The sequence below is a fragment of the Scomber japonicus genome, unplaced genomic scaffold (genome assembly GCF_027409825.1).
Source record: "Scomber japonicus isolate fScoJap1 unplaced genomic scaffold, fScoJap1.pri scaffold_443, whole genome shotgun sequence".
Lineage (NCBI taxonomy): Eukaryota > Metazoa > Chordata > Actinopteri > Scombriformes > Scombridae > Scomber > Scomber japonicus.
Genome location: NW_026518519.1, coordinates 12134 through 39259, shown reverse-complemented (window position 1 = coordinate 39259; position 27126 = coordinate 12134). Strand labels below are relative to the sequence as shown.

The 27126-nt window shown below is 43.8% G+C and overlaps 1 pseudogene; it reads right to left on the bottom strand.

Moving 5' to 3' along the window:
* Nucleotides 1-1002: 1002 nt before the first annotated feature.
* Nucleotides 1003-27126, bottom strand: LOC128354684 (ubiquitin carboxyl-terminal hydrolase 28-like; annotated as a pseudogene).

Genomic DNA, 27126 nt, shown 5'->3' with positions numbered 1-27126 from the left:
CTTCTGTAATGGGAAAATACTCTTCATGTGGAAGCAGGGGAGTTGACAGGGATTTTGGGACCCACCAATCATGCACAATTGGCTGTAACCACACCTCTACCTGTGAAGGCTTGCAACTCTCTTATAGTCCAAATACTAAATACAATATTTTCTGACGTTGAGCTGTGAAAATAGGACACAGGGACTGAACCAATTCATGGAAATAGAGGGGGGTTTATAGGCAATACAGAAGCTTTGGGTGGGTAATTTTTCGAGGTAATTATTTCTGTTTTTCTGGCTATTTTTTTTCCCAGTTTTTTGGAGTATTTAATTTTTTCCTCTGAATTATCAAGATACTTCGAAATCTTACGAGAGCATCCAATCTGTATCTTGTATCCATGGAGCATGCCATATATGTCCAGCTGATCCTGGAGAAACATTGCTACGTCCAGGAGATCTGAATGAGCTTTCCTTCTATATGACTTAAAGACAGGACGATCCCCCAGTGTCTTAAACCCAGATCAAAGTAAAACTTGATTAAACTAAACAAGCAGGGTCATACTCCCTCCTTTCCTTCCTCCCTCCTTTTTCTTCCTTCCTTCCTTCCCTCCTCCCTCGTTTCCTTCCTTCCTTGACTCGAGGACAACAGGAGGGTTAATAGACCAACATGTTTTGGCTTGTGGCATTAATTAGGGGTCATCATAAAACATATTATAAATATATATATATTTAAATAGGGTACCCTACTATTTAAATAGTAGGCTACCCTATTTAAGCACCACAGTATTTAAATACCGTACCCTATTTTTAATACTGTAATGTGTTTTATGATGACCCTGATAAAGGCCGCAAGCTGAAACAACAATAATAAAGGTCTATATTACAAGTGTTGCAGGAGCTTTGACTTTTTCTTTTAACCTTTTTTTACCTTGTAAGTAGGTGAAGTTGTGCCAGAAGCATCTACTCTGCTTCTGATACAGCTACTTTAGAGCATTTCCCTTTCTCTCATCACTACTACAAAACCTTCAGCCTTCTCTGCAGCTTCCGGCTCCGAATCCTTCTGCTCCTCCGAGTCTGGTTGCGGCTCTGAAGCAGCTCCCTCGTCCAGCTCTTCGGTGGGAGGGTCCTGACTGGGGAGCGGGCTCCACTGGTGTTGGTGATTCATTGTCTGGACTGGGATTTGGGGGCTCTGCGGTGGCTGTGGACTCTCCCTGAGGGGTCGCTGTCTGGCAGAACTGCTCCTCCCATTCGCTGAGCTCCTGCTGGAACCAGCGGTTGTCTTCGTGGACGTAGCGTCTGAGGACGGGCGGCAGGGAGTCCATGCCGTGCAGGATCTGGCCTGTCTCGTTATCTGTGTCTTCTGGAGGATGAGAGATAGAGACAGTTAATAATTCACCAATAAACCTGATCTCATGTGTTCATACTGGTCTTTAACCGCTGTGTTGTCCTCCTGGGTCAAATTGACCCCGTCTGTTTTGACTGTTCCTTCCTCCTTCCCTCCTCCTCCCTTTCTTTCCTTCCTCTCTCTTTCCTCTTTTTCTCTTCTTTCCTCCCTTACTTCCTTCCGTCTGTCCTTCCTCCCTCCCTCCTTTCCCTTCCTCTCTCTTTCCTCCTTTGCTTCTTTCCTTCCTTCCCTCCTTTCCTTCCTTCCTTCCTCCCTCCCTCCTTCTATCTTTTCTTTCCTTCCTCTCCCTCCCTCCTTCTCTCTTTCTGTCCTTCCTCTCTCTTTCCTCCTTTCCTTCCTTCCTTCCTCCCTCCCTCATTCCTTCCTTCCTTCCTCCCCTCCTCCTTTCCTTCCTTCCTCCCTCCCTCCCTCCTTCTCTCTCTTTCCTCCCCCCTACCTTCCCTCCTTGTTTCCCTTCCCTTTTCCCTTGTTCTTGTTCAGAGGAAGGAAGGAAGGAAGGAAGGAAGGAAGGAAGGAAGGAAGGAAGGAAGGAAGGAAGGAGGGAGGGAAGGAAAGAAGGAGGGAGGGAGAAAGGGAGGACAGGAGGAAGGACGGACAGACAGAAGTAAGGAAAGAAGGAAGGGAGGAACAGTCAAAACAGACGGGGTCAATTTCACCCAGGAGCACGAAGGTTAAAGAAAGTGGTACCCCATCTTTTTTTAAATGTCTGCCCTCTTAGGAGAGTCTTAACACACCTCTCTTAGTTGTATCCCATTATTACTGCTGCAATGACTCAATAGCCCCCTTTCGAATTATTCGGTGGTCAACCTAATCTCAAATCAGATCAGTACATACCTGTGATAAGGTTGGGTAACCTGTCATCGATGTACATCAAGCAGTAGGCGCTGGCGTTGGTCATGCCTCCGAACGAGTCTCTCTCCAACTCCTCCCATGTCGGACTCGGTGATGTGAACGTCGTTGTACTTCATCCAGCGCTGGTTGGCGTGGTCGTAGATGTAGGCCCAGTAATGACCCGCCGACGCCTGGCCCTCATGGACGAGCACTGCGTGGAGTCTGTAGGGCGTCTAAGTGAGAGAAGGAGAGAGAGAGGGAGAGAGAGACAGCACTTAAATTATGAGCAGTTCGCAAACTCTCAACTGCAGCCTAACCTTTAACCTTTGTGTCGTCCTCCCGGGTCAAATTGACCCCGTCTGTTTTGACTGTTCCTGCTTTCAGTCCTCCCTCCCTCCCTTCTTCTCGCTTTCTTTCCTACCTCTCTCTTTCCTCCCTTCCTTCTTTCCTTCCTCCATCCCCCTTTCTTCCTTCCTTCTGTCCACCCTTCCTCTCTCCCTCTTTCTTTCCTTCCCCCCTTCCTTCTTTCCTCTGTCCTTCTTTCCTTCCTTCCTCTTTTTCCTTTCCTTCCACCCTTGCTTCCTTCATCCTCCCTCCTTTCCTTCCTTCTGTCCTTCCCTCTTTCCACCCTTCCTTTCTTCCTTCCTTCCCTCCTACCTTCCTTCCTCCCTTCTATCCTTTCTTCCTTCTTCCTCCCTTTCTTTCCTTGACTCAAGGACAACAGGAGGGTTTAAATGTTATCTGTTTTCTTATTTGTATTCTGTGGACCTGTTTACATCACATGCTTTTTGTTTCTCCGCCGTAGAAAATCAATGAAGTTTCTCATCTCTAATCTCAGTTTATGCACTTTCTAAGCCGTGGATGTAAAACATAGCTGGTTGTCAGTGAGAATTAGGTGAGTGTAAGCCTTTTACCTGGCAGAGGCTGCTGTCTGAGTACATGCCCTCCAGCACCTGACTGAGCCTGTCGATGCTGGCCTTTAGCTCTGAAACACACACACACACACACACACACACAACACACACACACACACACACACGCACACACACACACACAAACAAAAAGCCCAAAACAAAACACAGAAAACAGATAAATATATTAAATGTGCTGACAGCTCAGTGGAGATGAATTTCTTTGGCATCCTGACTTTTAATTTTTTATTCTTTCATGTATTATTTGCATCCAGTGGGAAAGTTTGGGAGAGCAGGAGAGCAGGGTGAACGTCTCCAATTTATAGTCAGAGGACTCAATATGACTGTAGGGTTTTCAAAGAATGAAACTTTGGTTTGATGCTCTAATGATTCACCTTATGAATCCATATTTTAAAACATCTACAGGACTACTTTGAAGCAAAATATAAGATAGAGAAACTGTCCTCTCCCAAAATTATTAATGATATAAACAAGAACCATTACATAAAAGGAGAAAAGGCTCTCCACTTATTAACTACACCCTTCCTGTGATCCTCCCTAAAAGTGCACAGTTACTAAAATGCAATGAAAATAATAATTATCTTTTACCAAATGTTACGAATATAATGTACTATAACAATTTCTTTTAAATCTGCTGTTATATTAACTAATATGATTGCATACTAATTAAAATCAGTGTAAAGTAAGAATAAATATGTGTTCTGAGTTTGACATATTACAGAAAAGTGTGTTGTTAACCACCCTGCCAAATTTGAATGATTAAAAAAATCGTCAAATATATGAAATTAGGCTTCAAAGTTGTGTAAAAATCAGCCTCTTTCTCTGCTCCCAAACACTGAAGCCCCGCCCCCTACCAAGTGTCACCTGTCAATCAAAGTCACCACCTCTACCAGAAACATGGACGCTACGTCTGAGAGCTTTCTGCTGCTAACTCAGCTGCTAGCTTAGCTACTAGCTCGGCGGCTAACTCAGCTAACTGGCTAATTGTAGACTGTAGTAGTAGTAGTGTGTGCTGAATGTATTTCTACCTCTACAGCAGCAGGGGCGGGTTTATGCTAATCACTAAATCCTGAACATGGAAATCTTGAAACACAGTTTGTGAAGCCTAGCTCCACAATTCAAATCTAAATGGTTGAAATGCTTTTTACACATTTTTTAGAAATACATTTATGACCTATTTAATGTGTTTAGAAGAAAATGTCTGAATTCACTTTACACAGTCTTTAAGCAACTTGCATTGAGGCTCCTACACTGACAATTCACATATACCGTTTATGTCGTTCTCTACTTCTGTCCTCCAACGCTGCAGGCAGTTCTTAACAAAGTGCAGCTCTTCTTCGGTGATGCTGTGAGGTGCTGGGTGTGTGGTGGGCAGTCGACCTGGGTGCCTGCACTGGGTGAAAGGTTTGTATATGGGGGGTCCGCTGGCAACTAGACACACTGGAAACCAGGCCCTCTGATTCATCTGTGTCTTCAGGTTCACTGCAGGAGGAAAGAAAAGCATCAATGACGGGCTGGAAGTCTGTCAAATACGTTATAATATAATATAATAATATAGTTTATTTATATAGCAGTTTTCTTAACCCTCCTGTCGTCCTCCCGGGTCAAATTGACCCCATCTCTCTTTTGACTGTTCCTTCCTTCTTCCCTCTTTCTTTAATTTTTCCTTCCTTCTTCCCCTCCACCCTTCTTTCTTTGCTCCCTCCTCCTTCCATCCTTTCTTCCTTACTCCTTTCCTTCCTTCCTCCCTTCCTTCCTTCCTTCCTCCTTTCCTTCCTTCCTCCCTCCTTACTCCTTTCTTTCCGTCTTTCCTTCCTTCTCTCCTAAATTCCTTCCTCTTTTCGTCCTTACTCCTTTCTTTCTTTCCTTCCTTAATTACTTACTTCCTATTTTCCTCCTTAATCCTTTCCTTCCTTTCTTCCTTCCTTCCTTCCTCTTTTCCTCCTTAATCCTTTCCTTCCTTCCTTCCTCCCTTCCTTCCTTCTGTCCTTCCTTGGCCTGAGGACAACTCCCTCCCTCCCTCCTTACTCTCTTTCTTTCCTTCCTTCCTTCCTCCCTCCCTCCCTTCCTCTTTTCCTCCCTAATCCCTTCCATCCCCCCTTCCTTCCTTCTGTCCTTCCTTGACCTGAGGACAACTCCCTCCCTCCCTCCTTAATCCTTTCCTTCCTTCTGTCCTTCCTTGGCCTGAGGACAACTCCCTCCCTCCCTCCCTCCTTACTCCTTTCTTTCCTTCCTTCCTTCCTCCCTCCCTCCCTCCCTCCCTCCCTTCCTCTTTTCCTCCCTAATCCCTTCCATCCCCCCTTCCTTCCTTCTGTCCTTCCTTGACCTGAGGACAACTCCCTCCCTCCCTCCTTAATCCTTTCCTTCCTTCTGTCCTTCCTTGGCCTGAGGACAACTCCCTCCCTCCCTCCTTACTCCTTTCTTTCCTTCCTTCCTTCCTTCCTTCCTCCCTCCCTCCCTCCCTCCCTTCCTCTTTTCCTCCCTAATCCCTTCCATCCTCCCTTCCTTCCTTCCTTCCTCTTTTCCTCCTTAATCCTTTCCTTCCTTCCTTCTGTCCTTCCTTGGCCTGAGGACAACAGGAGAGTTAATAAGCACCAAGTAAAACCCAGATAATGGGTGGTTTACTGCAGATAATTAAAAACAAATAATTGCTGCAAACCTAATTGACTTAATACTAGTGGAGACATTGCAGAGTTTTAATTAGAAAGAAGTTAAATTGAGGATTAAAAGGATTGAAGACTTAATATCAGACCAACAAGATGTAATGTAGAGCGGAGTATCATCAGCATATCGATTGAAAAAGGATATTACGGTTTATATATAACATAGCATATAAAGCCTGTAAACACTATATTACTCTGCTTTTTGTCTTCCAGCTCATCTGTGTACTCTACCTCTGGTCTTTAGAGATAGTTTCGCTGAGTGGATGGCTTGAAGGAGTCGGTGAAGACGAAGCTGGTCTCAGATCTTCAGCCGGGGAAACATTCGAGGGCTTGGTGGAAGCGAACTCCAACACAAACTGTAGCATGTCAGTCAGAGGATACTTGGTAGGTCCTGAGCCGTAGTTTTTGTAGCTTTGAATAAAGAAATGAGACAATTAGTATTAAGATTAGTTCCTGTTAAAGTCTCATATGTTAATTTTAACGGGGTAATTTACCATTCGAGTTTCTGTTGAAGGGCGGCAAGTTGTTCTTTCATTTTTTTCACTTCTCCTCTCCTCTCGTGGGTCTGCTCTATGTTTCTGTGAAGATATCTGAACCAAAAAAAACCAAGCCCCCCCAAAAGTGATCAGTAAATCATGTTTTTAATATTTGAATATAATACTTCTTTATAATGCATTAGAGAAGAAGAAAGAATTACTGCATGTCTCGGATCTAACTTGGTCAGGTTTAATGAAAAAGTTTAAGTCTGTTTGGAGATAAATCTTATATTTTATATTTTATTATCGTGTGGAACAGACATATATAATCGAGGTGGACCAAAGAAAGCAAATATTATCTCAATAAAAGCCTGCTTCCAGAAAGTAGGTATGGCAATAAGGGTTGGCAAGATGAGCAATTAACCCTCCTGTTGTCCTCGAGTCAAGGAAGGAAGGGAGGAGGAAGGATAAATGGAAGGGAGGAAGAAGGAAGGAATGGGGAGGAAGGAAGAAGGAAAGAAAGGAGGAAGGAAGGAAGGAAAGGAGGAATGAAGGGAGGAAGAAGGATAAATGGAATGGAGGATGAAGGAAGGAAGGGAGGAAGAAGGAAGGACAGGGGAAAGAAGGAAGGAAGGAAGGTAGGAGGGAGGGAGGGAGGAAGGAAGGACAGAGGAAAGAAGGAAGGTAGGAGGGAGGAAACAAGGAAGGAGGGAGGGAGGAAGGAAGGACAGAAGGAAGGAAAAAAGGGGGATGGAGGAAGGAAGGACAGACGAAAGGAAGAAAGGGGGGAAAGAAGGAACAGTCAAAACAGACCAGGGTCAATTTGGCCCGGGAGGACAACAGGAAGGCTAAAGCATTTTGTCAATATTAAGCAGGACATACCCTAAAAACAACAATTTTTTCTAAATAAGTTTTGAGTTTTGAAAAATACTGGTTACACCAATTGGACACTGGGTTGAATCACGTTATTGACCCATGTATTACTCACATATAGGCCTATTATTGACGGTAAATGCACTTATGTGATTTAGTAATCTGTTGTGTGAGGCTCACCTGTCCATATAAATGATTTGTGGAAACTCCAGCTTCTTATGAATCTTCTCAGGGCGACCGAGCTGGGTGTTGAACTCAAATCTCGACAGTTCGAAAGTCAAAACTGGAGGTAACTTTTTGAACCATCTCTGAAGAGAAACAAGAGAAAATACAGACTTTTGTTTTTTTTAGCAGTCTAATCTCAATCTGCACACACACACACACACACACACACTGGTTGAACACACACACTTGGACACACTGTGTATAGAAACTCTAATGCAGAGGAGTCAAAACTCATTTTCATTCAAGGGCCACATAAAGACCAATTTTGATCTCATGTGGGCCAGATCATTAAAAAGACGGGAGGGAAGGAAGGAAGGAAAAAAGAAGGGAAGGAAGGAAAGACAGACACAAAAGGAAAGAGGGAAGAAAGGTAGGAAGGACAGACGGGAGGAAGTAAGGAAAGAAGGAAAGGACAGATGGAAAAAACAGAGCAAGAAAGGAAGAAAGAAAGAAAGAAAAGAAAGAAGAAAGGGAGGAAGTACAGATAGAAGGACAGATGGAAGGAAGAAAGGAAAAAAAGGAAGGTAAGAAGGACAGATGGCAGGAATGAAAAAAGGAAAAAAGGAAGGTAGGGAGGAAGGACAGATGGAAGGACAGATGGAAGGAAGAAATAAAAAAAAGGAAGGTAAGAAGGACAGATGGCAGGAATGAAAAAAGGAAGGTAGGGAGGAAGGACAGATGGAAAGAAGGACAGAAGGAAGAAAGGAAGGAAGGAAATGAACACAGAAAGGAAAGTGGGAAGAAAGGTAGGAAGGACAGACGGGAGGAAGTAAGGAAAGAAGTAAGGACAGATGGAAGAAAACAGAGCAAAGAAGGAAGGAAGGAACGAAGGAAGGATAGATGGAAGAAACGGAGGAAGGAAGGAAGAACAGATGGAAGAAATGAAGGAAGGAAGGAAGGAAGGAAGAAAGAAAGGGAGGAAGGACAGATGGAAGGACAGATGGAAGGAAGAAAGGAAAGAAGGAAGGACAGATGGAAGAAACGGAGGAAGGAAGGACAGAAGGAAGAAAGAAAGGGAGGAAGGGACAGATGGAAGGAAAAAAAGGAAGGTAAGAAGGACAGATGGAAGAAACAGAGCAAGGAAGGAAGGAAGAAAGAAAGGGAAGAAGGACAGATGGAAGGAAAAAAGGAAGGAAGGACAGAAGGAAGAAAGGAAGGAAGGAAAAGAACACAGAAAGGAAAGTGGGCCCCGGATTGCACCCCTCTGCGGGCCAGTTCTGGCCCCACGGGCCTCATGTTTGGCACCCCCTGCTCTAATGAAAAAGCAGTTTACCTCTCGGCCGGAGCGTAACTCCGTGATCTGAATGTAGCGACTCGATCTCCTTCTCCACCATGGCGCCTTCCAGACATTCATCCAGGTTGTTGAAGCCGTTGACTTGAAGAGGATACTGACCAAACTGCTCGATGTTATAGGAAGTCTTACCTGAGCAGAGGGTTAGGGTTAGAGACAGATATGAGCCACTGGGAGCAGGATATATATATATTGATTAACCCTCCTGTCGTCCTCCCGGGTCAAATTGACCCTGTCTCTTTTGACTGTTCCTTCTTTCCTCCTTCTTTCCTTCCTTACTCCTTTCCTTCTTTCTTCCTCCCTTCCTTCCTTGACTCGAGGACAACAGGAGGGTTGAAATTTAAATGTAGAAATATTCCTTTTCTTTTGACTGTTCCTTCTTTCCTTCCTCCTCCTTCCTTCCTTCCTTCCTTCCTTCCTTCTCTCCTAAATTCCATCCTCTTTTTCATTCTTACTCGTTTCCTTCCTTCCTTCCTTCCTACCTTCCTACCTTGACCCTAAATTGACCCTGTCTCTTTTTGACTGTTCCTTCTTTCCTCCTTCTTTCCTCCCTCCCTCCTTCCTTCTTTCTTTCCTTCCTCCTTCTTTCCTCCCTTCCTTCCTCCTTCTTCCCTTCCTTCTCTTCCTCCTTTCCTTCCTCCTTCCTTCCTTCCTCCCTTCCTTTCCTTCTTTCCTCCCTTCCCTCCTTCCTTACTCCTTTCCTTCCTTCTTCCTCCCTTCCTTCCTTGACTCGAGGGACAACAGGAGGGTTGAAATTTAAATGTAGAAATATTCCTTTTCTTTTGACTGTTCCTTCTTTCCTTCCTCCTTCCTTCCTTTCTTTCCTTCCTACCCTTCCTACCTTACTCCTTACTCATTTCCTTCTTTCTTTCCTTCTTTCTTTCCTTCCTTGCTTCCTTACTCCTTTCCTTCTTTCTTTCTTTCCTTCCTTCCTTCTCTTCTAAATTCCTTCCTCTTTTTCGTCCTTACTCGTTTCCCTTCCTTCTCCTTCCTTCCTTCCTTCCTTCCTTCCTCCCTCCTTACTCCTTTCCTTCCTTCCTTCCTTGCTTCCTTCCTCTTTTCCTCCTTACTCATGTCCTTCCTTGACCTGAGGACAACAGGAGGATTAAAACACCATTAAAAAACACAAACCTTCATGTTTTCTTTCTGTCACAAAGGTTCCATAGAAAAGCCGAACCATTGGGTTTTTCTTTTTTGTCTTCTGCGCTACTGCAAGTAAAACATGACATCATATTTATTTAATTAAGCTAACAAAGATCCAATGAAGAAGAATCACTCATGTGTGGATGTACTGTGTGTGGTATTATAGCTTACTTTCCATTGGCAGACAGCTGAAATGCATCTTCTAGCCAGTCGAGCAGCTTGTGGGGAAAACTCACTGACATCCTGAAATGAAGATAACACACACACAAAAAAAAAGCTAATTTACTCGACTCTTTACAGGAAGAGACAAGTAAAAAGATCAATACTAGACTTGAAAGTTCATTCTTTATATTGACATGAATTTAAAGTAAAGTTTTCCAAATATATTGAAAACAGAACTTTTGATTTAAAAAACAAAACAAAACACATGAATTAAAAGTCAGGTCAAGTCAAGGAAGGAAGGAAGAAAGGAAAATATGACAGGGATGAAGAAAGGTAGGAAGGACAGATGGAAGAAAGAGAAGACAAGGAAGAAGGAAGGAAAGGAAGGAAGGAAGGCAGGAAGGAAGGAAGGACATACGGAAGGAAGGAAGGAAGGAAGGAAGGAAGGAAAAGAAGACAGGGAGGAAGAAAGGTAGGAAGGACAGACCGGAAGGAAGGAAGGAAGGTATGGAAGGAAGAGAAGACAAGAAGGATGGAAGGGAGGGAAGACATATGGAAGGAAAGGAAAGGAAGGATGGAAGGAAAGGAAGGAAGGAAGGAAAAGAAGACAGGGAGGAAGAAAGGTAGGAAGGACAGATGGAAGGAAGAGAAGAGAAGGACAAGAAGGAAGGAAGGGAAGACAGATGGAAGGAAAGAAGGAAGGGAAAAAAAAGAAGATAGGGGAGGAAGGACAGACAGAAGGAAGGAAAAGAGGAAGAAGGAAACTGGGCTGGATTGGACCTCTCGGCAGGGCCGCTTTCTGGCCCACAGGCCGGATGTTTGCCACCCCTGTTTTATCCTAGCTTCATCTTCTATCTTTATGTATTTAAAAAAAAAGAGAAAAGACCTCAAAACCATAAAAATGAAAGTAAATGGGATCCGAAAATCTTTAAACTGGTCTTTCTTTCATTGTGGTTACTTACTAAAATTGAAAGATATATATAAAGCTCTCGACAACATTCAGATATTGGCTTCACAACAACCACAACTGGTGGAGGCAGATGGCCGACCCACTTAGAGCCCAGTTCTGCTTGACGTTTATTTCCATTAAACAGGAGTCTTTTCCTCGCCGCTGTCACCAAGTGCCGCTCATGTGGGAATGTCATGTCTCTTTAAATTAAAATGAAAGAGTACAGTCTAGACCTGCTCTATGTTAAGAGGGCCTTGTGATACTTTTTGCACTGCTGAAATATTAACAGTGACTAGAAATGAAACGATGTTACATTCAGGGTTTCCTACAAAGTCTCTTCATTACAAAAGCAATTGATGAGATGTGTTAATCAGGAAGAAGGAAGGAAAGTAGGGAGGAAGGAAGGAGGGAATAAAGGAAGGAAGGAAGGAAAGGAGGGAGGAATGAAGGATGGAAGGAGGGAAGGAAAGAAGGACAGAGGGAAAGAAGGAAGGGAGGAAGGTAGAGGGGAGGGAAAAAAAGAGAAGGAGGGAGGGAGGGAGGAAAGAAGGAAGGAAGGAAGGAGGGAGGAATGAAGAATGGAAGGAGGGAAGGAAAGAAGGAAGGAAGGAGGGAGGAATGAAGGAAGGGAGGAAGGAGGGAATGAAAGATGGAAGGAAGGGAGGAAGGAAGGAAGAAAGGAGGGAAGAAAGGGGGATTAAGAAAGGGAGTGCAAGGAAAGAAAGAGACAAGGAGGGAGGGAGGGAAGGAAAGAAGGAAAGAAGGACAGAGTAAAGAATCCTGACTGAGTTTTATCATAATTCATGCATGAAAGGGTTAAGATAAATACAGTGTCTTTTTTGTTTCTACCTGTTGGGCCTCGTTGGTCCTGAAGGCATCTCGCAGTAACTCAACCGCAGCAGAAGGATCCACAAACTTACGGGTGGAGCCCAACATGAGTGCAAACAGGGCAGCGCAGCTCCTGCATGAAAGCGATATTCCTCCTGTCCTGTTAACACAAGCTCAGAGTCAAACTTTCTACCTTCACACAGCCGCACTAATGTTTGTAGAAATAGGAAAATTCCCCACAGTGGGACTCAGAGTAATCCACGGATGTTTGGATAAATGCTTAGTGGTTTACTCACCGCGTGGCTCTTACACTTCTCCAGCAGTCGCTCAGACAGATGGTAGTTGAGAACAAGCCTCCTGAATACAGGCAGGTGGAACAGTGACTGCAACAACAAAGAAATTAACAAAATAAGGGGAAATTAATGCAGGTCAGATATCACCCACCTGGCAGTTTCATCAGTACAGTGGTCATGCATTGTATTTGAAAAAAGATTGTAGAAGAAAATATGGTGGTCAATTAACATTAACATAGACTACTGTTCCCCATATGTAACGTTCATGTTCTGCCAATGATAGTCAGCTGGTTACTTACATTTTACATTATATCTACATCATACATATAATCATGCACCATATGGATGTTTTAATTGGTTATATTTCAATAGATTTAGAAATTAACAACAGCTTAATTATGAGTTCTCAGCTTCCAGACTTTCCTAAATTGTTCTTAAACCTTTGATTTTGTAAGAGAAAATACGTTAATGTATAATAATTTCTATGATGCGTTTAGGAAACACCTCTTAAACTTCGTAAAAATAGTTTTTTTACTAGTGATGTCCGATATTATATTAAGTATCGGTATCTGGTTTTTATAACCGATGTTTATTCTGTAGGCTTCAGCCTTTCCGAGCCTACCTGAACGCAGCATGGAACGTTTACCGGCGCGCGCTTGATGACGTGTAACAACAACAACAACGCTAGACTCATGGGGCGCTAACCGTTGCTAACCGTTGCTAACAAGTTCATAGCGTCCGCCGCCATGTACACGGACACACAAACCAGAAACGAGGTTTGATACCTGTAGTTGTCATTTTCTCTGTTATGTTTTTAGGTGAGTCGCCTCTGAGATGTCACCGTCAGAGACCGGTGGGTCCTATCTGGGTGCTATCTATGGGTGCTACTCTGCTGGAGACACAACAGGTGAGAGGACTACCTGTAGCCTAAAGGTCCCGCCTCCAGAAACGGGGCTTATGTCTCTGTGGTTTGGAGCTATTTAATAATAGTAATAATAATATGATAAATATGGCAGTGGCATATTGGCACTTTTTTTTTCATACCTTAAGTTGAAGTTGTTTCTCTTATTTTGTACAGACAGTGTTTACATTTGGAAAGCCATGTTGTATTTTATGTATGCATCCGGTGGGGCTTCACAATAAAATCAGGCATAATGTGTTAATTCAACAATAGGAGATATGTTATGTTGTTATCTAAAAGTTTTGGTGTAAAAAGCCTGCATATATCTGTAATAGTCAATATCGAGCATCCCCTATAGTTTTTACTATCATCTCAGCTTTCAGATGTTTTTTTGGAAACAAGGTCCAAGGGTGAAATTTGCTCACACATTTTGGCAAAAAAGTAGGACAGGAGTCAGCATTACACTAGTAAGTAATACAGCTTCTTATCTGTTATTTAATTGTCCTTTGTCCTCCTGAATTAGAGGCCAGTCCTTCTGTCTCTCTGATTGACTGGACAATGGAAAGCCTCAGTCAAAATTAAACTCAGCTACACAGCGACAAGGTGGAATCAGTTCATGACCAGAAGTGTCTCCCTCCTTCAATTATATCTGAGATTTGTTTTAATTGTGTCAGTGGTTGGGGCACAAAGAGAAAGATATGAGTCATAAAGCAGTGAAATCCACAATATTTTTTAGATTCAGTGTCCTCATTTCATTATGAATAAACATCCATGAATCTGCTTGATAATCATAGGAAAAAAAAGACACTCCTAATATCTACAAGTTGCCTTTAGAAAACATCACATTTTAATTAAGTCTCCAGTGTCACAGTAATCCAGTAATAGTTGTTGTTACATCCACGGTTACATACTTTATAATGGTGACCATCTCAACACTGAGACCACGCGGTCATCCCAATTATTTACTAAAGTAATGTGAATGAGATATAATTCAAAATTGGCTCAAATGATTCCCTTTAGGGATATAATGTCAGGAACTATTAGAAAACGCCTGTAATTCTGCTCCAATCTCTCTTTGCTTTTGTTTGTTTTTGTCAAATTCAATATTTCTTTATTTATATTTCATTCTACACACTTCATCCACTTTGTTATACGATACTCGTGTTTCTCATGATAAACTTAAACGCATTAACACCAGTCAATTAGTCTCATGTGTCACGTATTGTGAGTCGCAGCGGAGCTTCTGATACATATTTCCATTTTGAGGAGGAAATTCAATTATGGCTTATCTCAGTTTTACTGTAATTCCAACCGCAAAAGAGATAATAGAGAGAATATGAGCCCGACAACTGAATGATGTGGTCAACTCCGGTCTCAATCTGATAACATTATTGCTGCTTTTTTTTTTTCTTTTTTTATGCACTCTGTTGAATCGAACAAACTGTATCGACACCCAGCAGGGGGAAAAAAACTGAAGCAGAAAAGAGTATAATTTAAACATCATTTGTATTCGAACAACACTGCCTCATTTTTACCATTTCTATTCCCAGATAATAATAAGCTCTTAACTTCTTAATCAATGCAGAAGCATATCTGAGTTCAACAGAGACAAACAATCACTACCTCACTCTCTCTCTCTCTCTCTCTCTCTCTCTCTGTCTGTCTCTCTGTCTCTGTCTCTCTGTCTCTCTCTCTCTCTCTCTCTCTCTCTCTCTCTCTCTCTCTCTCTCTCTCTCTGTCTCTCTCTCTGTCTGTCTCTCTCTCTCTCTCTCTCTCTCTCTCTCACTCTCTCTCTCTCTCCTCTCTCTCCCCCTCTCTCTCTCTCTCTGTCTGTCTGTCTGTCTGTCTCTCTCTCTCTCTCTGTCTGTCTCTCCCTCTCTCTCTCTCTCTCTCTCTCCCCCCCCTCACTCTCTCTCTGTCTGTCTGTCTGTTTGTTTCTCTCTCTGTCTGTCTGTCTCTCTCTTGTCTCTCTCTCTCTCTCTGTCTGTCTGTCTGTCTGTCTCTCTCTCTCTCTCTGTCTCTGTTTGTCTGCCTGTCTCTCTCTCACTGTTTGTCTGTCTCTCTCTTGTCTCTCTCTCTGTCTGTCCTCTCTGTCTGTCTCTCCCCCCCCACCCCTCTCTCTCTCTCTCTCTCTCTCTCTCTCTCTCTCTCTCTCTCCTCTCTCTCTCTCTCTCTCTCTCTCTCTCTCTCTCTCTCTGTCCATTTCAGGATGAGACTGGAACGTCCGCCCATCCGTTTGCTCCATCATCACATCGCACACGCTATTTAATTATCCACACGCCATGTGCATTTCAATGATGAAGGCTCCAGTTCCTGCCGAGCCACCTGATATCTCGGTCTGGCTAAATCCAGTCTGGAATGGACTTGTAATAAAATTAGCAGCTCAATACTCAAATACTGTACGGTATCATTTAGCAGGAAGATGCCCATGCTGTTTCTTGTTTTCTTTACTGATGTTTATAAGTGAGGCAAAGCAACGTGAATTTATTTATAAAGCACATTATATAACAACAAGGCAATTCAAAGTGTCTTATATAAAACATCCATGGCAAAATAAAAAAAGATGTTTAATATGACATAAAGTTTTAAATTGGATATAAAATCAAGCTAAAATAGAGTAATGCAGAATAGAGTAATCCCTCCTTCCTTCCGTCTATCCTTCCTCCCTCCCTCCTTCTCTCTTTCTTTCCTTCCTCTCTCTTTCCTCCCTTCCTTCTTTCCTTCCTCCATCCCCCTTTCTTCCTTCCTTCTGTACTTCTTTCCTTCCCTCCTTCCTTCTTTCCTTCCTTTCTTTCCTCCCTTCCTCCCTCCCTCCTTCTCTCTTTCTTTCCTCCCCCCTACCTTCCTCCCTTCCTCTTTTCCTTTCTCTCTCCCTCCCTCCCTCTTTCCTTTTTTCCTCCCTCCCTGCTTCCTTCCTCCCTTCCTTCTTTCCTCCCATCCTTCCTTCCTTCCTCCTTCCTCCTCCCTCCCTCCATTCCTTCCTTCTTCCTCCCTTCCATCCTTCCTTCCTCCCTTCCTCCTTGACTCGAGGACAACAGGAGGGTTAATTAAAAAAAGAAGTTGCAAACCAGCTGTTATAATCTAAAAGCATGGTGCAGAGGAGCTCAATGTGATCCACTTCCTGTGAAAACTAAAAGACATATATTAACTGTGCATGCTCTTCTCTGAAAAACCTAATAACCTAAACTTCATTTATAGAGATTGTTTGAGCTCTCACCTCAAAAAAATGTTGCTGCTGAATAAAAAGTGTATGTGTGACACTTTAACCCGACTCCAGTTAGATATCTTGGAAGAGGGGAAGCTTTCAAATCTATAAATGTTTGTTGATTTGTGTGAGAGCTATTTTAAGTGTTAGAAAGCCGAGGATGGAGAGGGAGAGGGGGGGGGGGGGGGGGGGGGGGAGGGGGGGCGGCTGCAGTGCAGGTTACAGACTTATGACAGGTGTGCCGCTATATTTTATACTCTGTAATTTTGAATTTGAATTATTTTTTTTATTTGAGATGAGACTCCACTTGCATTATTTGTGCAGAGTAAATCTGTGTTGCATCCAAACATCCCTGCAGCATAATCTAAAAATCAACTACAAGATTTACAAAGTTGCTTGTGAGTTTCTTTATAAGTTGTAACTTTATTTAGCAGAGCCCCTTAAATATATATATATATACATATATATATATATATATATATATATATATATATATATATATATATATAAACACTTTGTATTAAACCAGGTAATAAAGAGGATCAGGAGGCAAGATGTTCCTCAAATTAAGTGTAATATTGTTTGCAATGTAGTTAAATATCTATTTGAGTATTCATGCATTTTCTACTTCTTTATCTTATCATATTATCATCATTATAGAGCCATTCCATGTATGTATGTATATATATATATTATATATATATTTTAATTTTTAATTTAATTTATTTTATTTCTTCTTCTTCTTCTTCTTCTTCTTATTATAATTTATTTTCTTCCTCCATTCTTTATTCTTGTCTTATTTCTGTGTTTTCTCTCTCCACAAAGGACTTCCTGTTTGTTTCCCCTCTTGTTTTGGTCATGTTCAAGTGTCTCCCTACTTCCTCCCTTCCTCCCTTCTTCCTCCCTTCTTCCCTCCTTTCCTTCCTTCCTTCTTCCACCCTTCCCTCCTTTCCTTCCTTCTTCCTCCCTTCCTCCTTCCTTTCCTTCCTTCTTCCTCCCTCCCTTCCTTTCTTTCCTTCTTTCTTCCTTCTTCCCTTCCTTCCTTCCTTCCTTTCCTTCTTTCTTCCTTCCTCCCTTCCTCCCTTCCTTCCTTCTTTCCTTCCTTCCTTCCTTCCTTCCCAAATATTTTAACTACACTGGATTTGCCAAAAAGTAAATGTGATATTTAAGTGAATTTATTGAGAATAGAGTGACTTCTTATTCCCAGTGTTGACCTGTTTTACATTATTGCATTATATTTATATATTATTATTACTGTATATTTTCAGAGTGAAACGGCTGCTGTCGGACTCTGACTCTCACCTGGATGACGGCACTGAACCAGCAGGTGTTTCCTACGTTGCGGATGCCAACGGGCCAGTCTTCCTGACGAATCCACTCTGCAGGGCTGCACATCTCGCTCTGAGCTTCACATCTCTTCCTCTTCATCCTCGCTGTGTTCTCCTCTGCGCTGGCCTCCAGAGCCCTGCAGGTTCATCACATTTAAAACATTTGATTACTTCATTAAACAAAGATTGACTCAGATTCCCCTGGTGGGCTTAACATCTGCATAGCTATGTGTTAATAATGAAGGGAGGAAGAAGGAAGGAAGGAAAGGAGGAAGGAAGGGAGAAAGAAGAAAGGAAGGAAGGGAGGAAGATGGAAGGAAAGGAGGAAGGGAGGAAGGAGGTAAGGAGGAAGAAGGATGGAAAGGAGGAAGGGAGGAAGAAGGTTGGTAGGGGAGAAGAAGGGAGGAAGAAGGATGGAAGGGAGAAAGAAGGAAGGAAGGAAGGTAGGAGGGAGGGAGGAAGGAAGGATGGAAGGGGGGAAGAACGAACGAAGGAAGGAGGGAAAGGAGGAAGGAAGGCAGGAAGAACGAAGGAAGGATGGAAAGGAGGAAGGAAGGGAGGAAGACAGAAGAAAAGGAGGGAGGGAGGAAGGAGGTAAGGAAGGAAGAAAAGGGTGGGGAAGGAAGGGAGCAAGGAAGGTAGGAGGGAGGGAGGAAAGAAGGAAGGAAGGATGGAAGGGGGGAAGAAGGAAGGAGGCAGGGAAGGAAGGAAAGGAGGGTGGAAGGAAGGGAGCAAGGAAGGTAGGAGGGAGGGAGGAAAGAAGGAAGGAAGGATGGAAGGGGGGAAGAAGGAAGGAAAGGAGGAAGGAAGGTAGGAGGGAGGGAGGAAGGAGGTAAGGAAGGATGGAAGGGGGGAAGAAGGAGGGAAGAAGGAAGGAAAGGAGGGAGGGAGGAAGGAAGGAAGGAAGGAAGGGAGGAAGGAAGTTTCATACCTTTTCTCCTTGACGGTCAGCAGTAAATAAGTAAAGCAAACAATGAAAGCATCATTATATAAAATCATGTGCTCCTGTACCTGTTGAATTCTCTCTCCTCGTCCTGAGCATTTTGGGATTCCTGCAGACTGAGTTCAATGGCAGCCTGCAGTTCATCTTTATGAACTCCTGAAGAAAAAGACAATGAGATGATAATGTGAGTATAATAGATTAAACATGGGTTTAGATTTATAACTTATACTTATGCTTCTAACTAAAAAACAGTCATTTTGAACCTTCCCGTCTGTTTTGACTGTTCCTTCCTTCCTTCCTTCCTTCCTTCCTTCCTTCCTTCCATCCTTCCTTCTGTCCTTTAGTCCATCTGTCCTTCCTCCCTCCCTCTCTCTTTCTTTCCTTCCTTCTGTCCTTCTTCCCTCCCTCCCTCCCTCCCTCCTTTTTTCCTTCCCTCCTTCCTTCCTTCCTTCCTTCCGTCCTCTCTCCCTCCCTCCATCTTTCCTTCCCTCCTTCTTTCCTCCCTCCCTCCTTGTCTCTTTCTTTCCTCCCCCCAACCTTCCTCCCTTCCTTCTTTCCTCTGTCCTTCTTTCTTTCCTTCCTCCCTTCCTCTTTTCCTTTGTCCCTTCTTCCCTTCCTTCCTTATTTCCTCCGTCCTTCCTCCTTTTCTTCCTCCCTTCCTCCCTTCTTCCTCCCTTCCTTCCTTCTTCCTCCCTTCCTTCCTTCTTCCTCCCTTCCTTCCTTGACTCGAGGACAACAGGAGGGTTAAAGTAAGTGAGTTTTCTGGAAATTTGAACTTGTCATCATCTTTGGATTATGAGAAATAATACTGAGCATGTTTCACAACTTTCCAACATTTTATAGACTCATAATGATTATTTATTCATCTCAGTTGTCAAACACTTTTAACCTTTGCTGGAAACGTTATATCCTGTAGACCTATGAGAGTTTGACACTAAATTAAAAATATGTTGTGTACCTTTCTGCCCCTCCCAGGCCGCCTCAGAGGTCTGTAACTCCTGCGGTTCTCCAGGATCCTGAACCTCTGCTGACTGTGTTGTCAGCAGTCCAACAGCATGTCCAATGTCACCCTGGCTGGCCTTAAAGAGAGCAGACAGCCAAACGATAAGGGAAGATATTCTGGATATTTTAAGTGTTCGCAGTACAATACAGCGAGAGAACAAAACAAATATGACACACAGTACCAGTGAGCTGTGTGTGTCCAGACTTCTGACTGGTACTGTGTGTGTGTGTGAATCTAAAATATGACAAAGGGAAAAGTATTTAACCCTCCTGTTGTCCTTGAGTCAAGGAAGGAAGGAAGGGAGGGAGGGAGGGAGGAAGGAAGGAAGGAAGGAAGGGAGAAAGAAGGAAGGAAGGGAAGGAAGGGAGGAAGAAGGAAGGAAAGGAGGAAGAAAGGGAGGAAGAAGGAGGGAAAGGAGGAAGAAGGGGGGGGAGGGAAGGAAGGGAGGAAGACGGAAGGAAAGGAGGAGGGAAGGAAGGAGGTAAGGAAGGAAGATAGGAGGGAGGGAGGGAGGAAAGAAGGAGGGAGGGAGGGAGGAAAGAAGGAAGGAGGGAAGGAGGAAGGAAGGAGGTGGAAGGAAGGAAGGAAGGAAGGGATGGAGGAAGGTAGAGGGGAGGAAAGAAGGACGGAAAGCAGGACAGAAGGAAGGAAAGAAGGACAGAAGGAAGGGAGGAAGGAAAGGAAGGAAGGAGGGACGGAGGAAAGCAGGACAGAAGGAATTGAGGAAAGAAGGAACAGTCAAAACAGACGGGGTCAATTTGACCCGGGAGGACGTGTAGTATAGTATAGTATAGTATAGTATAGTATAACTTTGCAGACTTTCTCTTTGTGTGTGAAACCAGCGGAGCACAAACGTCCCTGCGAGCCGTCTGCCCCTCAGCGTGGATCATAATGTCTCCAGCTCAGTCAGGCAGCCTGTTTACTGCAACGTTTGTCAATTATCACTTTTATGAGGTTCCTATTAACTCGAGCTCACGGGGAGTTTTTTTTTTTTTTGTCCTCGAATGAAGCATAAGCAGTGTTTGTGTGCCTCGGGTTGCTTTTAATGTAATCAAAGAAATGTTCCTTTAACATTAATTACACTTGAAGAACAGCTTTAAAGAATGGCCACCTACTGCAGCAGGGAAGCTATAGGGACGGATTACCAAGACATACTAGAAGAAATATACTTTATATAATCATTCATATCTATGGTTTGTTCTTATTTTGTTAGTATCTGTTGATTTCTAGGGTAAGAGCATTGCCGAATCTAACATATGGGTAATCCTAGAGATCCTCAATGATGGAAGCGTTAGAGTTTTGTATTGGGCTCTAAAGAAATACAACACAAAGCTTGACCCATTCTCTTTATGTGGATGATTATGATCACTGTTGTACATCCAGTATGTCCAAAATGAAATATGGAGTTACAAAGTTTCCACCCTGACAGCAGCAGGAGGAAGTGAGGAAGGAAAGGAAGGAAGGAAGGGAGGAGGAAGGAAGGAGGAGGAAGGAAGGAAGGAAGGAGGGTAGGAAAGGAGGAGGGAGAAAGAAGGAAGGGAGGAAGAAGGAAGGGAGGAGGAAGGAAGGAAAGGGGGAAGGAAGGAAGGGAGGAAAGAAGGAAGGAAGGGAGGACGCAAGGAAGGGAGGATAGAGGAAAGAAGGAAGGGAGGAAGGAAAGAAAGAGAGACGGACGGAGGGAGGGAGGAAAGGAGGAAGTGAGGAAGGAAAAGAAGGAAAGGAGGGAGGAAGGAAGGAAGGAAAGAAGGAAGGAAGAAGGGGGGTGGAGGAAGTACAGAAGGAAGGAGGGGAGGTCAAAACAGACGGGGTCAATTTGACCCGGGAGGACGACAGGAAGTTTAATATCCACATAGTAATATAATAAAAGTAAAGCAGGATAGCAGTGCTTAGTTAAAGACTGAATTATACACTTCTACCAACTAATTTAATATTATTTTTATTACTTCCTGTTGTAGATGATGTTTATGGTTTTATAAAGATTCATTAATTTGTGCATTGACTTACATTCAAGGCTCTGTAGAGGATCTGTGAGTCCTGGATGCCGGTGATCTCTCTCAGCTGGTTGATCAGGATTTCGCTCTGCTGAGAGAAAAGAAAAAAAGTTTGAAATCCTTAAAGCAACGTCAATATTAGGGTTAGTGTGACGGATTGGAGGTTTTCTCAAAAGCCTCAAATCTATGTAGAAAAACATTTCTTTAGAAGTCACTTCTGTTGAAATGAAATATAGGTAAAAATGAATGTAATATATTTGTGTTTTCCTTTAACCCTCCTGTTGTCCTCAAGAGAAGGAAGGGAGAAAGAAGGAAGGAAGGAAGGGAGGAAGAAGGAAGGAAGGAGGGAGGAAGGGGAGGGAAGAAAGGAGGAGGAGGGAGGGAGGAAGGAGGGCAGGAAATAAGGAGGGAAGGAAGGGAGAAAGGAAGAAGGGAGGAAGGAGGGAAGAAGGAAGGAGAGAGGGAGGGAGGGATAAAGGAGAAGAAGGAAGGAAAGGGAAGGAGGGAGGGAAGTGAGGAAGAAGGAATGTAGGAAGGAAGGGGAGGGAAGAAAGAAGGAAGTAGGGAGGGAGGGATAAAGGAAAAGAGGAAGGGAGGAAGGAAGGAAAGAGAGACAGAAGAAAGAAAGAAGGACGGAGGGAGGAAAGGAGGAAGGGAGGAGGAAGGGAGAAGGAAGGAAAGGAGGAAGGAAGGAAAGCAGGGAAGGAAAGAAGGAACAGTCAAAACAGACGGGGTCAATTTGACCCGGGAGGACGACAGGAAGGTTTAATGTGGTATTATATTTATTTCTATGTTTAGTGAGTAAGGACTGAAATAAATCACTACTATGCTACTAATGCTTGTAGTAGTCAAACATTAAACTCTGAGCATGTGAATCATCCCGGCTGTGACCAGGATCGTGACCTCATAGATACAACTGGGCCACATGTTTGCTCTCCGTTAGATAAAATATGGATTTAGATGAAATGAATTATTGGAGCTTTTTAACCTGATGTTTAGTACAGAGGAGTCAAACTCATTTTCATTCAAGGGCCACATACAGACCAATTTGATCTGATGTGGGCCGGATCATTAAAAAGATGGAGGGAAAGAAGGAAATAAGAAGGGAAGGAAGGAAAGACAGGCAGGCAAAAGGAAGGAGGGAAGAAGGAAAGAAGGAAGAAAGGGAGGAAGGACAGATGGAAGGAAAGAAGGAAAAAAGGTAGGAAGGACAGAAAGAAGAAAGGGAGGAAGGACAGAAGGAAGAAAGGGGGGATGACAAGGAAGAAAGGAAGGAAATAAGAAGGGAAGGAAGGAAAGACAGGCAAAAGGAACAAAAGGAAGGACAGAAGGGAGGAAGGACAGATGGAAGGAAAGAAGGAAGAGAGGAAGGGAGAAAGGGGGGAAAGACAGAAGGAAGGAAGGGAGAAAGGACAGAAGGAAGAAAGGGAGGAAGGACAGATGGAAGGAAAGAAGAAAGGAAGGAAATAAGAAGGGAAGGAAGGAAAGACAGGCAAAAGGAAGGAGGGAAGAAGGAAAGACAGATGGAAGGAAAGGGAGGAAGGACAGATGGAAGAAAGGTAGGAAGGACAGAATGAAGAAAGGTTGGAAGGAAGGGAGAAAGGACAGGAGGAAGGACAGATGGAAGGAAGGAAGAAAGGGAGGAAGGACAGAAGGAAGAAAGAAAGGGAGGAAGGGCAGAAGGAAGAAAGGGAGGAAGGACAGATTGAAGGAAAGAAGGAAGAAAGTTAGGAAGGACAGATGGAGGGAAAGAAAAGAACACAGGAAGGAAAGTGGGCCGGATTGCACCCCTCGGTGGTCCGGTTCTGGCCCGCGGGCCGCATGTTTGCCACCCCTGCTGTAGTAGATTGACTAATGTAGATGTTAAACTAGCCTCTGGGAGCCAGGTGTAACCCTATAATAATGAGTCATGTGGTGTAACCCTATAATAATGAGTCATGTGGTGTAACCCTCGTGGTGACGCTTTAGTTACAGACTGTGAAAAGACACTTTGGGACTTTATGGAGCTAAAGGACAAATGCCTGTCATACTTATATGAGGGGCACTGAGTAAGGGGGGAGGGGGGGAGGAAAGGAGGAAGGAAGGAGGGGAGGGAGGGAGGAAGGAAGAAGGAAGGAATCTTTCTATCTCCTTCATTTCCTTCCTCCCTTCCTTCTTTCCTTTCCTTCTTTCCCTCCCTTTTCCTCCTTCTTTCCTCCTTCCTTTCCTTCATTCTTCCTCCCTTCCTTCCTTCCTCCTTTCTGTCCTTCTTCCTACTTTCCTTCCTCCCTTCCTTCCTCCCTTCCTTCCTTCCTTCATTCTTCCTCCCTTCCTTCCTTCACCCTCCCTTCCTTCCTCCTTTCTGTCCTTCTTCCCTTCTTCCTACTTTCCTTCCTCCCTTCCTACTTTCCTTACTTAATCCTCATTCCTTCCTTCCTTCCTTCTTTCCTCCTTCCTTCCTTCCTTCCTTCCTCCCTCTTTTCCTTCTTTCCTCCTTTCCTTCCTTCCTTCATCCTCCCTTCCTTCCTCCTTTCTTTCCTCCTTCCTTCCTTCCTCCCTCCTTTCCTCCCTTCCATCCTTCCTGCTCCCTCCTTTCCTTCCTCCTTTCCATCCTTCATTCTTCCTTCCTTCTTCCTCCCTTCCTTCCTCATTCCTTCCTTCCTTCCTTCCTTCCTTCCTTCCTTCCTTCATTCATCTTCCCTTCTTCCTACTTTCCTTCCTCCCTTCCTCCTTTCCTTACTTAATCCTCATTCCTTCCTTCCTTCTTTCCTCCTTCCTTCCTTCCTTCCCTCCTTTCCTTCTTTCCTCCTTTCCTCCTTTCCTTCCTTCCTTCATCCTCCCTTCCTTCCTTCCTTCTTTCCTTTCCTTCTTTCCCTCCTTCCTTCCTCCTTCCTTCTTCCTCCCTTCCATCCTTCCTCCTCCCTTTCCTTCCTTCTTTCCTTCCTCCTTTCCTTCATTCTTCCTTCCTTCCTTTCTTCTTCCTACCTTCCTTCCTCCTTTCCTTTCTTAATCCCTATTCCTTCCTGCCTTCCTTCCTTCCTTCCTTGCTTCCTTCCTTCCTTCCTCCCTTCTTCCTCCCTTCCATCCTCCCTTCCTCCCTCTCTCCCTCCTTTCCTTCTTTCCTCCCTTCCATCCTTCCTCCCTCCCTCCTTTCCTTCCTCCCTTCCTTCTTCCCTCCCTCCTTTCCTTCTTTCCTCCTTCCTTTCCTTCCTTCATCTTCGGATGAGTAAACACAACTTCTCACAGGCCGTCAAATGTTTTCACCTCATTGACTCAAAATATAAATCTGCTGAGTGACATGTGCTATATAAAGCCCCTTACCCCAACAGCAGGTGGACTCACTCTCTCACTGTATCTCTCTCTCTCTCATCCTTCCTTTCCTTCCTTCCTTCCTTCATCCTCCTCCCTTCCTCCCTTCCTTCCTTCTTCCTTCCTTCCTCCCTTCATTCTTCCTCCCTTCCTTCCTTCATCCTCCCTTCCTTCCTCCTTTCTTTCCTTCATCCTCCATTCCTTCCTTCATCCTCCTTCCTTCCTTGCTTCCTCCCTTCCTTCTTCCTTTCTTTCCTTCTTCCTCCCTTCCTTCTTCCTCCCTTCCTTCCTTGCTTCCTTCCTTCATTCTTCCTCCCTTCCTTCCTACCTTTCTTCTTTCTTCCTTCCTTCCATCCTTCCTCCCTCCCTCCTTTCCTTCCTTCCTTCCTTCTTCCTCCCTCCTTTCCTTCCTTCCTCCCTCCCTCCTTTCCTCCTTTCCTCCTTCCCTTCCTTCCTTCATCCTCGGACGGGTAAACACAACTTCTCACAGGCCGTCAAATGTTTTCACCTCATTGACTCACAGAGTAAAAAAAATAACTTGACTCTGCTGAGTGACATGAGCTATATAAAGCCCCTTACCCCAACAGCAGGTGGACTCACTCTCTCACTGTATCTCTCTCTCATCCTTCATTTCCTTCCTCCCTTCCTTCATTCCTTCATCCTCCCTCCCTGCCTTCATTCTTCCTCCCTTCCTTCCTTCTTCCTTAATCTTCATTCCTTCCTTCTTCCTACCTTCCTTCCTTAATCCTCATTCCTTCCTTCCTTCCTTCCTTCCTTCTTTCCTTCCTTCCTTTGTCCTTCCTTCCATCCTTCCTTCCTCCCTTCCTTCCTTCCTCCCTCCTTTCCTTCTTTCCTCCCTTCCATCCTTCCCGCTCCCTCCTTTCCTTCCTTTATCCTCCCTTCCTTCCTTTATCCTCCCTTCCTTCCTTTATCCTCCCTTCCTTCCTCCTTTCCATCCTTCCTTCCTCCCTCTCTCCCTCCTTTCCTTCTTTCCTCCCTTCCGTCCTTCCTCCCTCCCTCCTTTCCTTCCTTCCTTCCTTCTTCCTCCCTCCTTTCCTTCCTTCCTCCTTTCCTTACTTAATCCTCCTTTCCTTACTTAATCCTCATTCCTTCCTTCCTTCATCCTCCCTCCTTTCCTTCCTTCCTCCCTCCCTCCTTTCCTTCTTTCCTCCTTTCCTTCCTTCCTTCATCCTCGGACGGGTAAACACAACTTCTCACAGGCCGTCAAATGTTTTCACCTCATTGACTCACAGAGTAAAAAAAATAACTTGACTCTGCTGAGTGACATGTGCTATATAAAGACCCTTACCCCAACAGCAGGTGGACTCACTCTCTCACTGTATCTCTCCGTCTCTCTCATCACACACACACACACACACACACACACACACACACACACACAGAGGAAGTTAAGTCCAAGCTGACCAGACTTATATGGAGTCGGGGGGCTATCTGAGACCCTCTTGGTTAGTCTCTATTTTTGGGCTACTGACATGGATAGCACAGGCCTCTGTTTATCATTCCACTCACCATGCCACCAGACCTGAGTGACAAAGGCACTGGGTCTCTCTCTCTCTCTCTCTCTCTCTCTCTGTCTCTCTCTCTCACTCTCACACACACACACACACACACACACACACACACACACAGACACACATGAAGCCCCGCTATACAGTCAATACCGACCAGAAAAAAAACCCAAGGCAAACAAATACACTACAGTTTTTTTCTTCTGACATTACATAACTCCACAGATGTAAATCCTTCTCTTCCCCTCCGTCTCTCCCTCTCTCCCTCTCTCTCTCTTCTCTTTCATATCATCTTTAAATTGTTGGCTTCATGTAAGGCCCACAGTTGGAATAATATAACAGGCCTATTGATAGATTGCAAGGCTGCTGAGCCAAATACTGACTTCAGTGTCAGTGTTATGACCTAGAGCAAGTTCCTATTAATAAGAATATAAGTCAATAAGAAGAGGGAAAATATACATATTTAAAGTTTATACATTTATTGGCTACTATTGAATTGATTGGTAGTCTAAGATAGGTGATATATTCATATTGAGCTATAACACATGCAGGACAGGGTAAGGGTTAGGGTTAGTTTTGAGTTTTATTAAAATAAATAATATTTTTTGGTGTATTTTATATATGCCGAATTCATAAGTGTTATCTAAAAATTATATATATACTTAAAGTTTTTTTCTACCACGTATGTATATGAAGCTATAAGCATGGTAAGTTTAAAATAGCGGATTTTTTAATGAAGATCCGGGCTCCACACACACACGCGCGCGCAAACAGAGGGGTTAGTGTTTAAGGTTAGTCACTTTTTCACGTTTTATGTCATCCTTTTTTTTTTTTGGAGCTCACCGAGTTTGTCGAGTTTTCTCCATTTTCAGTCTGTTCAGTTTTCAT